At 38.0% G+C, this 9,826-nt stretch overlaps 1 long non-coding RNA gene across 1 annotated transcript; it reads left to right on the top strand.

The window, feature by feature from the left end:
- Positions 1 to 2,010: 2,010 nt before the first annotated feature.
- Positions 2,011 to 5,341, top strand: LOC132780496 (uncharacterized). The gene is made up of 2 exons (XR_009631916.2): positions 2,011 to 2,169; positions 5,085 to 5,341. It is a non-coding gene; the product is annotated as an uncharacterized lncRNA (long non-coding RNA).
- The last annotated feature ends 4,485 nt before the right edge of the window (positions 5,342 to 9,826 follow it).

The raw sequence follows: 9,826 nt of genomic DNA on the forward strand, positions 1-9,826 counted from the left end.
ATATGGCAGTGTAGAGGGGGCTAAGGTTGGATCCACAGTGCCATGTCAAAACCAGATTATCTGCTTTGAACTGGATATGGCAGTGTACACATATAATCCAGTTCAAAGCAGATCATGTGGATTATCTGATTTGATAATCCGGATTGTATAACAGTGTAGAAGGGGCCTGAGAGCCCTTCCAGACAGGCCCTCTATCCCAGGATCTGATCCCAGGTTTTCTGTTTATCCCAGATTATCTGGCAGTGGGGACTCATATAATCCAGGTTAAAGCAGAAAACCTGGGATCAGATCCTGGGGTATATATAGGGCCTGTTTGGAAGGGCCCTGAGTCGTTTAGAAAGAGGGAAATGGGGATTCTGTAAGGGCCCTTCCACACAGTCATATAATCCAGGGCCCTTCCCTCTATATCCCAGGAGCTGATCCCAGGTTTTCTGCTTTAAACGGGATTATATAAATCTGCACTGCTGGATAATCTGGGATAAACTGAAAACCTAGGATCAAATCCTGGGATATAGGGCCTCTCTGGAAGGGCCCCTAGAATATCGTGGCAGAAAATCCCACAGTATCTGCTTTGAACTGGGAGCCCTTCCACACAGCCCTTTATCCCAGAATGTCAAGGCAGAAAATCCCACATTTAGAGTGTGAACTCAGATAACCCAGTTCAAAGCAGATATTGTGGAATTTTCTGCCTTGATATTCTAGGATATAGGGCTGTGTGGAAGCGCCCATGGTTATCTGAGTCCACACTGCCATATACTCCAAAGCAGATAATGTGGGATTTTATTCAGCTGTATGGAAGGGACCTAGGCCTCCTTGCAACAATTCTCATCCACAAAAGAGAAAAATAATGCACTTATTTTTGATGCCAGTTCTGGCAAAGTTTGCATCCCGAAAAGTTCCCAAAACACAATCTACTCACTCAATTTGTTCACCTCAGCAAAGGGAAGAGACTGCAGCCTCGGAGGTTAGACGGTCTCCTTGGGGTCCCATTTTGGAGGATAATAATAATAATAATAATAATAATAATAATATACTAATGAGACAGTGTGCAGGAGTGTGAAGCATCAGAGCAAGCAGAGCATCCCAAAACAAAGCCTGGCTTCCAAGGCTGCCTTCCATTCATAACAAACTGCCAAGCTCCCCTTTGGCCTGGTCCAGCCTTCCTTAGGTTCCCCCTTCATCCTTTTTCTTCTTTCTTCAGAGAGGCCTAGCTCTTCCTTTCTTCCTGCAACCCAATCCCCCCTTCTTCTTTTTTTGAAAAATCCTTCCTTTGCTCCCTTCTGCTTTCGGCTTGGCATCCCTTAACCCCTTCCTTGCTCTCCGTCCCAAGTTTGCCTTGCTTTCCATCCACAGCTCTGCTCTGTTAAGTGGGAAGCCATGCCCACCTCTTACCCCCCCCCCCAGAGACCCCCCTTTGCTTCAACTGGGAACCAGTAAACCTTGGGAACTGGGACCAGTCGGTGACATAGGGAGAGATCCAGTAGGCACCCATTGGGCGTGAAAAGAGAACCTATGAATCGGGCCCTGTGTCATTCATCAAAATGGACATCCCTTTTGCAAGGGGGGCAACCTAGCGAAGGGAGAGAGTTGGCAGCCAAGGGGTTAACCTCCCCTGCTCCAATTGATTAGTATTGATGGCTTTGGGGAGGTTTAATAGATCCCTTCTGGGGGGGCTCCCTTTGCCCCCTTTTTGCAAGCCTCATTGCATTCCTTCGGAGTGGGTGGCATTTAAAGGAAAACACACACACAAAAGACCTACATTCTTTTTTTTTTCAATGGACCTGGGAATCAATAGGCCAAAGGATGAAAGCTGGGGAAACCTGGCTTGAAAATGTCTCCAAAAGCCACTTTGAAGGATCTCAAAACTTTGTAGAGAAGGGAAGGGTCTCCAAGGAAGGAAGGATGCGCCTTTTGGTCCAGCTTTTTGGTTTCTCTTAACAGCTGTTTGGATGTCCCCAGCCCTTGCAAAGAACTCCACAAGACCATGCGAATGTATTTCCATTTTTTTGAATGCAACATCCGCCTGGATGGAGAGGCTCCGAACCAGGATCTCAATAGTTAAAAAGAATTTGGGGGGAGCAGAAATAGAGGAGGAGGAGGAGTCAAGCATACTTTTTTGCTTTTCTTTTTTGCCCAGAGTAAATGTAATCTCTTTGCTTGTTTAAAAAGGTAAGCATCCTCAGCAAAAATCTGGACTAGGCAGAAAGGGAAAAAAATTTCCCATTGGTTTCAATGCTTCTCTTCTGGCCTTTCCCAATTCCTTCCTTCCTTTTTTCTCCCTCCTTCCTTTCCCTCCCTCCTCCCTTCCTTACTTTCTCCTTCCTTTCCCCTCCTTCCTTCCTCACTCACACCTTCTTTCCTCTTCTCCCTCCTTTCTCTTCCTTCCTTCCTTTCCCTCTTCCTCCCTTCTTTCTCCCTCCTTTCCTTCCTCTTTCTTTGTTTCTGTATTTCTTCCCTCCTTCCTTCCTTCCTTCCTTCCTTCCTTCCTTCCTTCCTTCCTTTCTCCCTCCTTTCCTTCCTCCCTTCCTCACTCACTCCTTTCTTTCTTTCTTTCTTTCTTTCTTTTCCCCCATTCTTCCTTCTTTCCTTCTCACTCTTTTTCTTTCTTTTTCCCTCCCTTCCCCCCCTCCTTCCTCCCTTCTTTCCTCCCCCCCTTCCTTCCTCTTCCTCTTCTTCCTTCCTTCCTCACTCCTTTCCTTCCTTCCTTTCTTTCTTTGAGTCCCTTCTGGGAGAGAGGACAAGTTAGAAAAAGTATTATGATTATTTCTTCCTTCTTTCTCCCTCCTTCTTTTCCCTTCTGCTTCCTTCCTTCCTTCCTTCCTTCCTTCCTTCCTTCCTTCCTTCTTTCCTTTATACTCCCTTCCTTCCTTTTCCTTCCTTCCTTCCCTTCTTTTTCATTCTGTCCATGTTTTATGATTTTAAAAAAAATATTTGAAAGGACCTTGTGTGAATTGTCCTTTTTCCCTCCTTGATCCTCGGATCTCTTTTGGGGAAAGAAGGAGGGATTGTTAAAAAGGCTGGAGAGGGGGGCAGGAAAGGAGGGAGTGGGAAAGGAAGCATTGGAGGAATAAATCAAGGCCTCCCTGGCCTCCCGATTCATAACATTTCATTAGGATGGAGTCACTCACCTGTAAGTAATTACAGTCGGGCCGGCTTTCTTCCAGACCAACTCAAGATGGGGACAGCCCGAAAGAGGAGGAAAGGGATATATTCTAAACTATGCAAATAAAATGTTACACATATTCATATGTACACAATTAATCTTTCTCTATGTATATGCATTTTTATATTCTACGCTATTACTATATGACTCTATATATATTCTATGTACATTATATATATATATATGCCATTTTTCACATATTCTGTGTACAATGGTTCCTCTATATCTATTTTCTGCACTATATACCTAAAGCTCTCTCTCTATATATATTCTATGTATATAGTTCATATATCATATATCTATATCCTATATATAGTACAGATATATATGCTATACTATTGAACTAAAATTCTACACATCTATGTATGTCGTTCATATCCATCTATATACAAATATACTACACTATGTGTCTAAAACTCTATACAGATTCTATTTATATGGTTCATAGAGAGATTTTACACTATATACATAATATATATATATAAAACACTATATATATAAAGTTCTAGACATAAACTATGAATATGGTGAATATATATAGATTTTATACTATATACACACACACTATATATATAGAGAGAGAGAGAGAGAGAGAGAGAGAGTTCTAAACATATTCTGCGTATATGGTTCATTTATATTTATTCTATACAATGTATCTAAAATTCTATATGTAGTCTATGTGTACAGTTCATATATCGAGATATGCTACACTATATATATATATATATATATAGTTCTACACATATTCTATGTATGTAGTTCATATATATACACGCACACACATTAGATTATGTATCTAAAATTCTGCACTATGTATATATGTCTGTATGTATATGTTCTACAGAATTTTTCAAACTTGAAAGTTTCCAAGAAGTTGAAATCCAATTAAATCTCCACTTGTCTATATTTCTTTTAAAATTGACACCAATGTAATTGTTTTGGGAACTGCTTGAAACTTTGAAGAACTCCTGCCCACTTCCTCAAAGGAAGAAACACGATTTAAATTAAATGCGGGTGGGTCAAAAAGTTTTGCCTTTTGGGTCATCAAAACGTTATGAATGAACATGTAACAGCATAAGTTGCTCCCGATCATAGCCTGAGCTGTCCTCTACACAAAACGACTGTTCAACAAAGTCACCATCAATTTGTACACATTTGTGCATCAAAACCATTTTGGGAAAAAAATCAGGGTTTTTTGCTTTGTGAGCCATGATTTCAAAGCTGTTTGGACATCATTCCAATAATTGAATCTAAAACCACGTAGGTAGTATTTCAGAGGTCCAAACAGGTCGAAGTCAGAAGGGGCCAAATCAAACATTCTTCAAGCAATGATGGATTTTCTTAGGTGCACAACCTTCTTTGGACAGAAATGCAATGACAACTCTTTCTTTGAGCTTCAGATTCATGGTTCTAATCAGTCAACTGGAAAAAAGAAAAGGCTATATCAGTAGAGTAAGGTTACCTCTATCATATCATGCATAGATAGTCCAGTACCTGGGAAAGAAAGAAAAGTTAAAGCGATGGAGGCATTACTTTTTGACCCACCCGTGTAATTTAATTCCTTTTGGGACGTCTTTGGTGACTGTTTTGCAAATCAGTTTGTAAAATGCCACATCCAAAACCGACACAGAAAGGCTTCTAAGAGCAAAGCATGAAAACATGTAAAAATCCAAAATTCGGAGTATTGTTTCTTTTCCAAATACAGGATTTGGTAGAAAGAAACATACAGGATCGGGGCCCTTTGTGAGCTTTCTGCACAAAGCTGTTGGTTTCTTTTTGGTGGGGGGGGGGGGGGTTTGCCCAGCATGGTTTGGTGAAGGAACTCACTCGCCTTTTTGTAATTTGTCAAGCCCTGGTTTACAAAATTCTTTGCATACATTGCCCTGGTTTGCAAAATTCTTTGCCTATATGTTGTCTTCAGGATTTTGTTCAAACGGTCACATTGGTTCGACCCAAAGGACCACTTTCAGAGCATGAGAAAAGGACACAAGAACAGCTCCATCCTTCGGCACATTTGCTCTCCCCCGAAAGGAAAGAAAATTCCTGCAATCCCCTCCATTTGTCTGCTGCAAAAACAAGCCTGCAGTTTGTGGAGAGACACCTTCAATCTCCTAAACTTTAGCAGAAAATATTTTAAATAAATTATTATTAATAATAATAAATTATTATCATGATTAACATCTTTTCTGCAGACATGTTCTTCTTACTCCATATTTACTCTGCTTCCTATTTGATATTTTTCTGCACAAGTTTTATTTCTGTATAATTATGATGATGATTAGAATTAAAAGCTTCCCTGCAGATGTTTTATTCATACTATAGAATTATTATTATTATTATTATTATTATTCAAAGTTTTTCTACAGACTTTTATTCTTATAATAGAATTTTGATTGTGATTATTACTCAAAGGTTTTCTGCAGAAGTTTTATTCTTATCACAGAATTATTACTAATAATAATTATTGTTAATTAATAATAATTTAATAATAATAATAATAATTTTAAAAAACTTTATTTGTAATCCACCCTATCTCCCCAAAGGGACTCAGGGCAGTTTCCAACACATAAGGCAAACATTCAATAGCAACAAAAAACATAACAAATTCCATCCAAACAAGACACAACAAAGAAAAGAGAACAACTATTCCTAGAAACTTAATACCAAATAGAAAATAACCAAAAGAAAATTGGCAATCCTAACAGATAATTCTAACTAATAATCACATAATATAAATGTAAACAAGATAAAAATTTAAAACAACTAAAGCCTTATTAAGAGGTAAAATGCTTACCAATAACTAACAAGCTGGGATCAATTCAAATGTTTTCTGCAGAAGTTCTGTTATGACTACAGATTCTTCTTATTAAAAGATTTCCTGCAGAAGTTTGATTCTTACTACAGAAATATTCCTATTATTACAATGTCTTACTATTATTACAGAATTAGTATTATTATTGATATTACAATGTTTTCTGCAGAGGTTGTCTAATAACTACGGAATTCTTTTTATTATTAAAATGTTTTCTGCAGAAGTTTGACTCTAGAATTCTTATGATGATGTACCATTTTAACTGTTCAGTACATCATTTGGACTCTTCAATTTCTGTCAAATGCCTTCTTTTTTCTAAATTTTTGATATATTATTATTATTATTATAAATTCTGCAATCTAATATACAATTATTATTATTATAATGATTATTATGAAAACATATTCTGCAGAAGTCTTGTTCTTCTCATCATTATCATAATTATTATTCAAATATTTATTTTGCCAAAGTTTTAGTCTTACTAACAAATTATTAATCTTATGACTGTTAAAATCTTTTCCACAGAAAATTTATTATCAGTACTACAACATTATTATTATTAATATCATTATTATTATTAAAGTGTATTCTGAAGACATTCTATTACTATAGAATTATTCTTATGATTAAAATGTTCTCTGCATCTGTTTTATTATAAATATTATTGATATTATTAATAATAATTTTATCATTACTACATAATTATTGTTGTTGTTATTATTTGGTACTGCCTCTCACAGCTTCTTTTTTTCATGTCAGGAGTGACTTGAGAAACTGCAAGTCGCTTCTGGTGTGAGAGAATCGGCCGTCTGCAAGGATGTTGCCCAGGGGACGGCCAGATGTTTTTTATGTTTTACCATCCTTGTGGGAAGCCTCTCTCATGTTCCCACATGGGAAGCTGGAGCTGACAGAGGGAGCTCATCTACACTCTCTCCGGATTCCATCCTCCGACCTGTCGGTCTTCAGTCCTGCCAGCACAAGGGTTTAACCCATTGCACCTCACAGCTCAAGGCAGGCTACAACATAACATACTTCAAATACAGACATAAAACATGAAACCATTCAAATACATCTATTCAAGGACACAGAACAAAGATTCTATTATTCAAGAATTAGGTTATATTAATTTTAATATTCATTAATATCAACAGTGTATTTGCCACCCTTCTATATTTAATTCTATTTTAATGTGCATGTGTTTTAGTTTTAAATTACTAATGGTATGATTTTTAGTGTTAGCCACTTTGAGAGAAAAAAGCAACATGTTATTAATTATTATTAATAATAATAGTAATAATCGTTATTGTCTCAAATGGGAATGTTCCTGCTTGATATTTTTCAATATCAATAGCAATACCAGCTTCATTTGCAAGCTTGAAAATCTAGAGCAAACTCCATAAAAATCTAATGTTCTTTCTTAAAACTTATTATTATTATTATTATTATTATCCTGCTTTTTTTCATCAATATGGCTGCATCTAATTCTAAGCACTTAATTTTCACATAGACCAGTATGTCTATGTGAAAGCAAAACTTTCTGTTTGATTAAATTTTCCAACCAAAATTGCACAATAAACTATAGATGTCAGAGTCCATTGTCTCTAAATATTTCAAATCTAATGAAAAAAGATCATCATATCTATACAAATGCAATGCTTTGCAATGGAAGGCAAAAACGTTTTTCAAGCCTTTTGGCATAAGGTGGACATAAGTATATGTTTCTATGACAAGAATTCTTCTTATGGTATAGAAAAATAATAAATAAATTATTATTTCACTTATTTATTTATTTTTGGATCTAAACAAAAGGAAATATATTTCAAATCCAGTCTTATTGGATCACATTGCTGCTTTGAGTCTCCATTGTGGAGAAAAAAATGGGTTATCAATAAACATAATAATGTGTTATCAAAGGCTTTCATGGCCAGAATCACTGAGTTGCTGTGTTTTCTGGGCTGTATGGCATATTGCAGAAGCATTCTCTCCTGACGTTTCACCCACATCTATGGCAGGCATCCTCAGAGGTTGTGAAGTCCGTTGGAAACTGGGCAAGTGGGGTTTATATACCTGTGGAATGATGTCCAGGGTGGGAGAAAGAACTCTTCTCTGTTGGAGGCAAGTGGGAATGTTGTAATTGACCACCTTGATTAGCATTGAGTAGCGTTGCAGCTTCAAAGCCTGCCTGTTTCTGACTGGGGGAATCCTTTGTTGGGGGTGTTAGCTGGCCCTGATTGTTTCCTGTCTGGAATTCCCCTGTTTTCTGAGTGTCTGGACAATACTGCTGCATTTGGTGGTCCCTATGTAGACTTGTCCACAGCTGCCTAGTATACAGTAGGTTCCTGCAGAGGTGAGAGGGTCCCTCTTTCCAAGAGTCAAAACAAAGATCCACCCAGAGAAAAAAGTGTTCTTACCATACATCAAGGGAACCACGCACCGCATAGGGAAGCTAATGAAGAAACACAACCTACAGATTATCTACAGACCCACTAAGAAAATCCAACAAATGCTATATTCAACTAAGGACAAGGGAACCCCAAACCCATTCAGCTAAGGACAAGGGACCCCCAAATGCAGCATTGCCCAGACATGAATCAAAGAACACGAAAGGCATTGCAGACTAATCTAACCAGAGAAGTTAGCCATAGCAGAGCACTTGATGAACCAACCTGGACACAGCATATAATTTGAGAACACAGAGATGCTAGAACACTCTGACAACTACTATGTCAGACTACATAGAGAAAGTGTTGAAATCCCCAAGCATGTGGAGAATTTAAACAGAAAGGAGGAAACCATGAAAATGAACAAAATCTGGCTCTCAGTATTAAAAAAAAACTCTAAACTGAAGATAGTAAAAGTAGAGCAACACTCAAAAAAACGGGAATTCCTTACAGGAAACAAAGGATTCCCCAACAAAAACAGCCAAGCTTTGAAACTGCAAGGCCATTAAATGCTAATCAAGGTGGCCAATTACAACATTCTCACTTGCCTCCAACAGACAAGAGTTCTATCTCATTCCACAGATATAGAAACCCCACTTGCCTAGTTTCCAACAGACCTCACAACCTCTGAGGATGCCTGCCATAGATGTGGGTGAAATGTCAGAAAAGAATGCTTCTCGATCATGGCTATACAGCCCGGAAAACTCACAAAAACCTAATATTAATAATAGTAATAATAATAATAACGGTACAATTATAATTTCAAAACTAGGTCCACAAGGTTTCAAAGTATTTATTGCGATTAGTTCGTATCCAGAGACAGCTCCAGCTGCTACAATCCTTGCCTTCCCACCCATCGTTTATTAGTATTATTAGCCTTATTAGTACTTATAGCCCACTTCTTCTATATATACGAGGGGTATTTTTTAAGTAAGGTGCGTTTTGTTGTAGACACTAGTAGTTCGCGCGCATACCGCAACGAGCGCATGCGTCGTGTACCGGCATGCCTCGGGAACAACTGTGCTCAGTTTCTGCTCTGTAGCTAACCTGTACGGTTCTGTTCTGTGCAGAAAAAATCAAAGATTTGAGTGTGTGATCAAATGAAATAGTCTGTAATCAAAGAAGGGCAACTGGAGTGGTCCTCATCATGGACGTTGTCACGGCCATCTTTGAATTGTGGTGCCCACTTACGCACTTTGTTTTCACTCATAACCATACACTTCACAAATCTGTCAATGAATTTCTGCAGCAGGCAGGTTCCTTGCTGACAAAAACCGTATCACTGAACAAACCTCACATGCGGAGGGTGAGTTGATAGTCTTAAACATTTTTAAAGCACAGAACAGAACCATACAGGTTAGCTACAGAGCGGAAACTAAGCACAGTTGTTCCCGAGGCATGCCGATATAC

The sequence above is a fragment of the Anolis sagrei genome, chromosome X (genome assembly GCF_037176765.1).
Source record: "Anolis sagrei isolate rAnoSag1 chromosome X, rAnoSag1.mat, whole genome shotgun sequence".
Taxonomy (NCBI): domain Eukaryota; kingdom Metazoa; phylum Chordata; class Lepidosauria; order Squamata; family Dactyloidae; genus Anolis; species Anolis sagrei.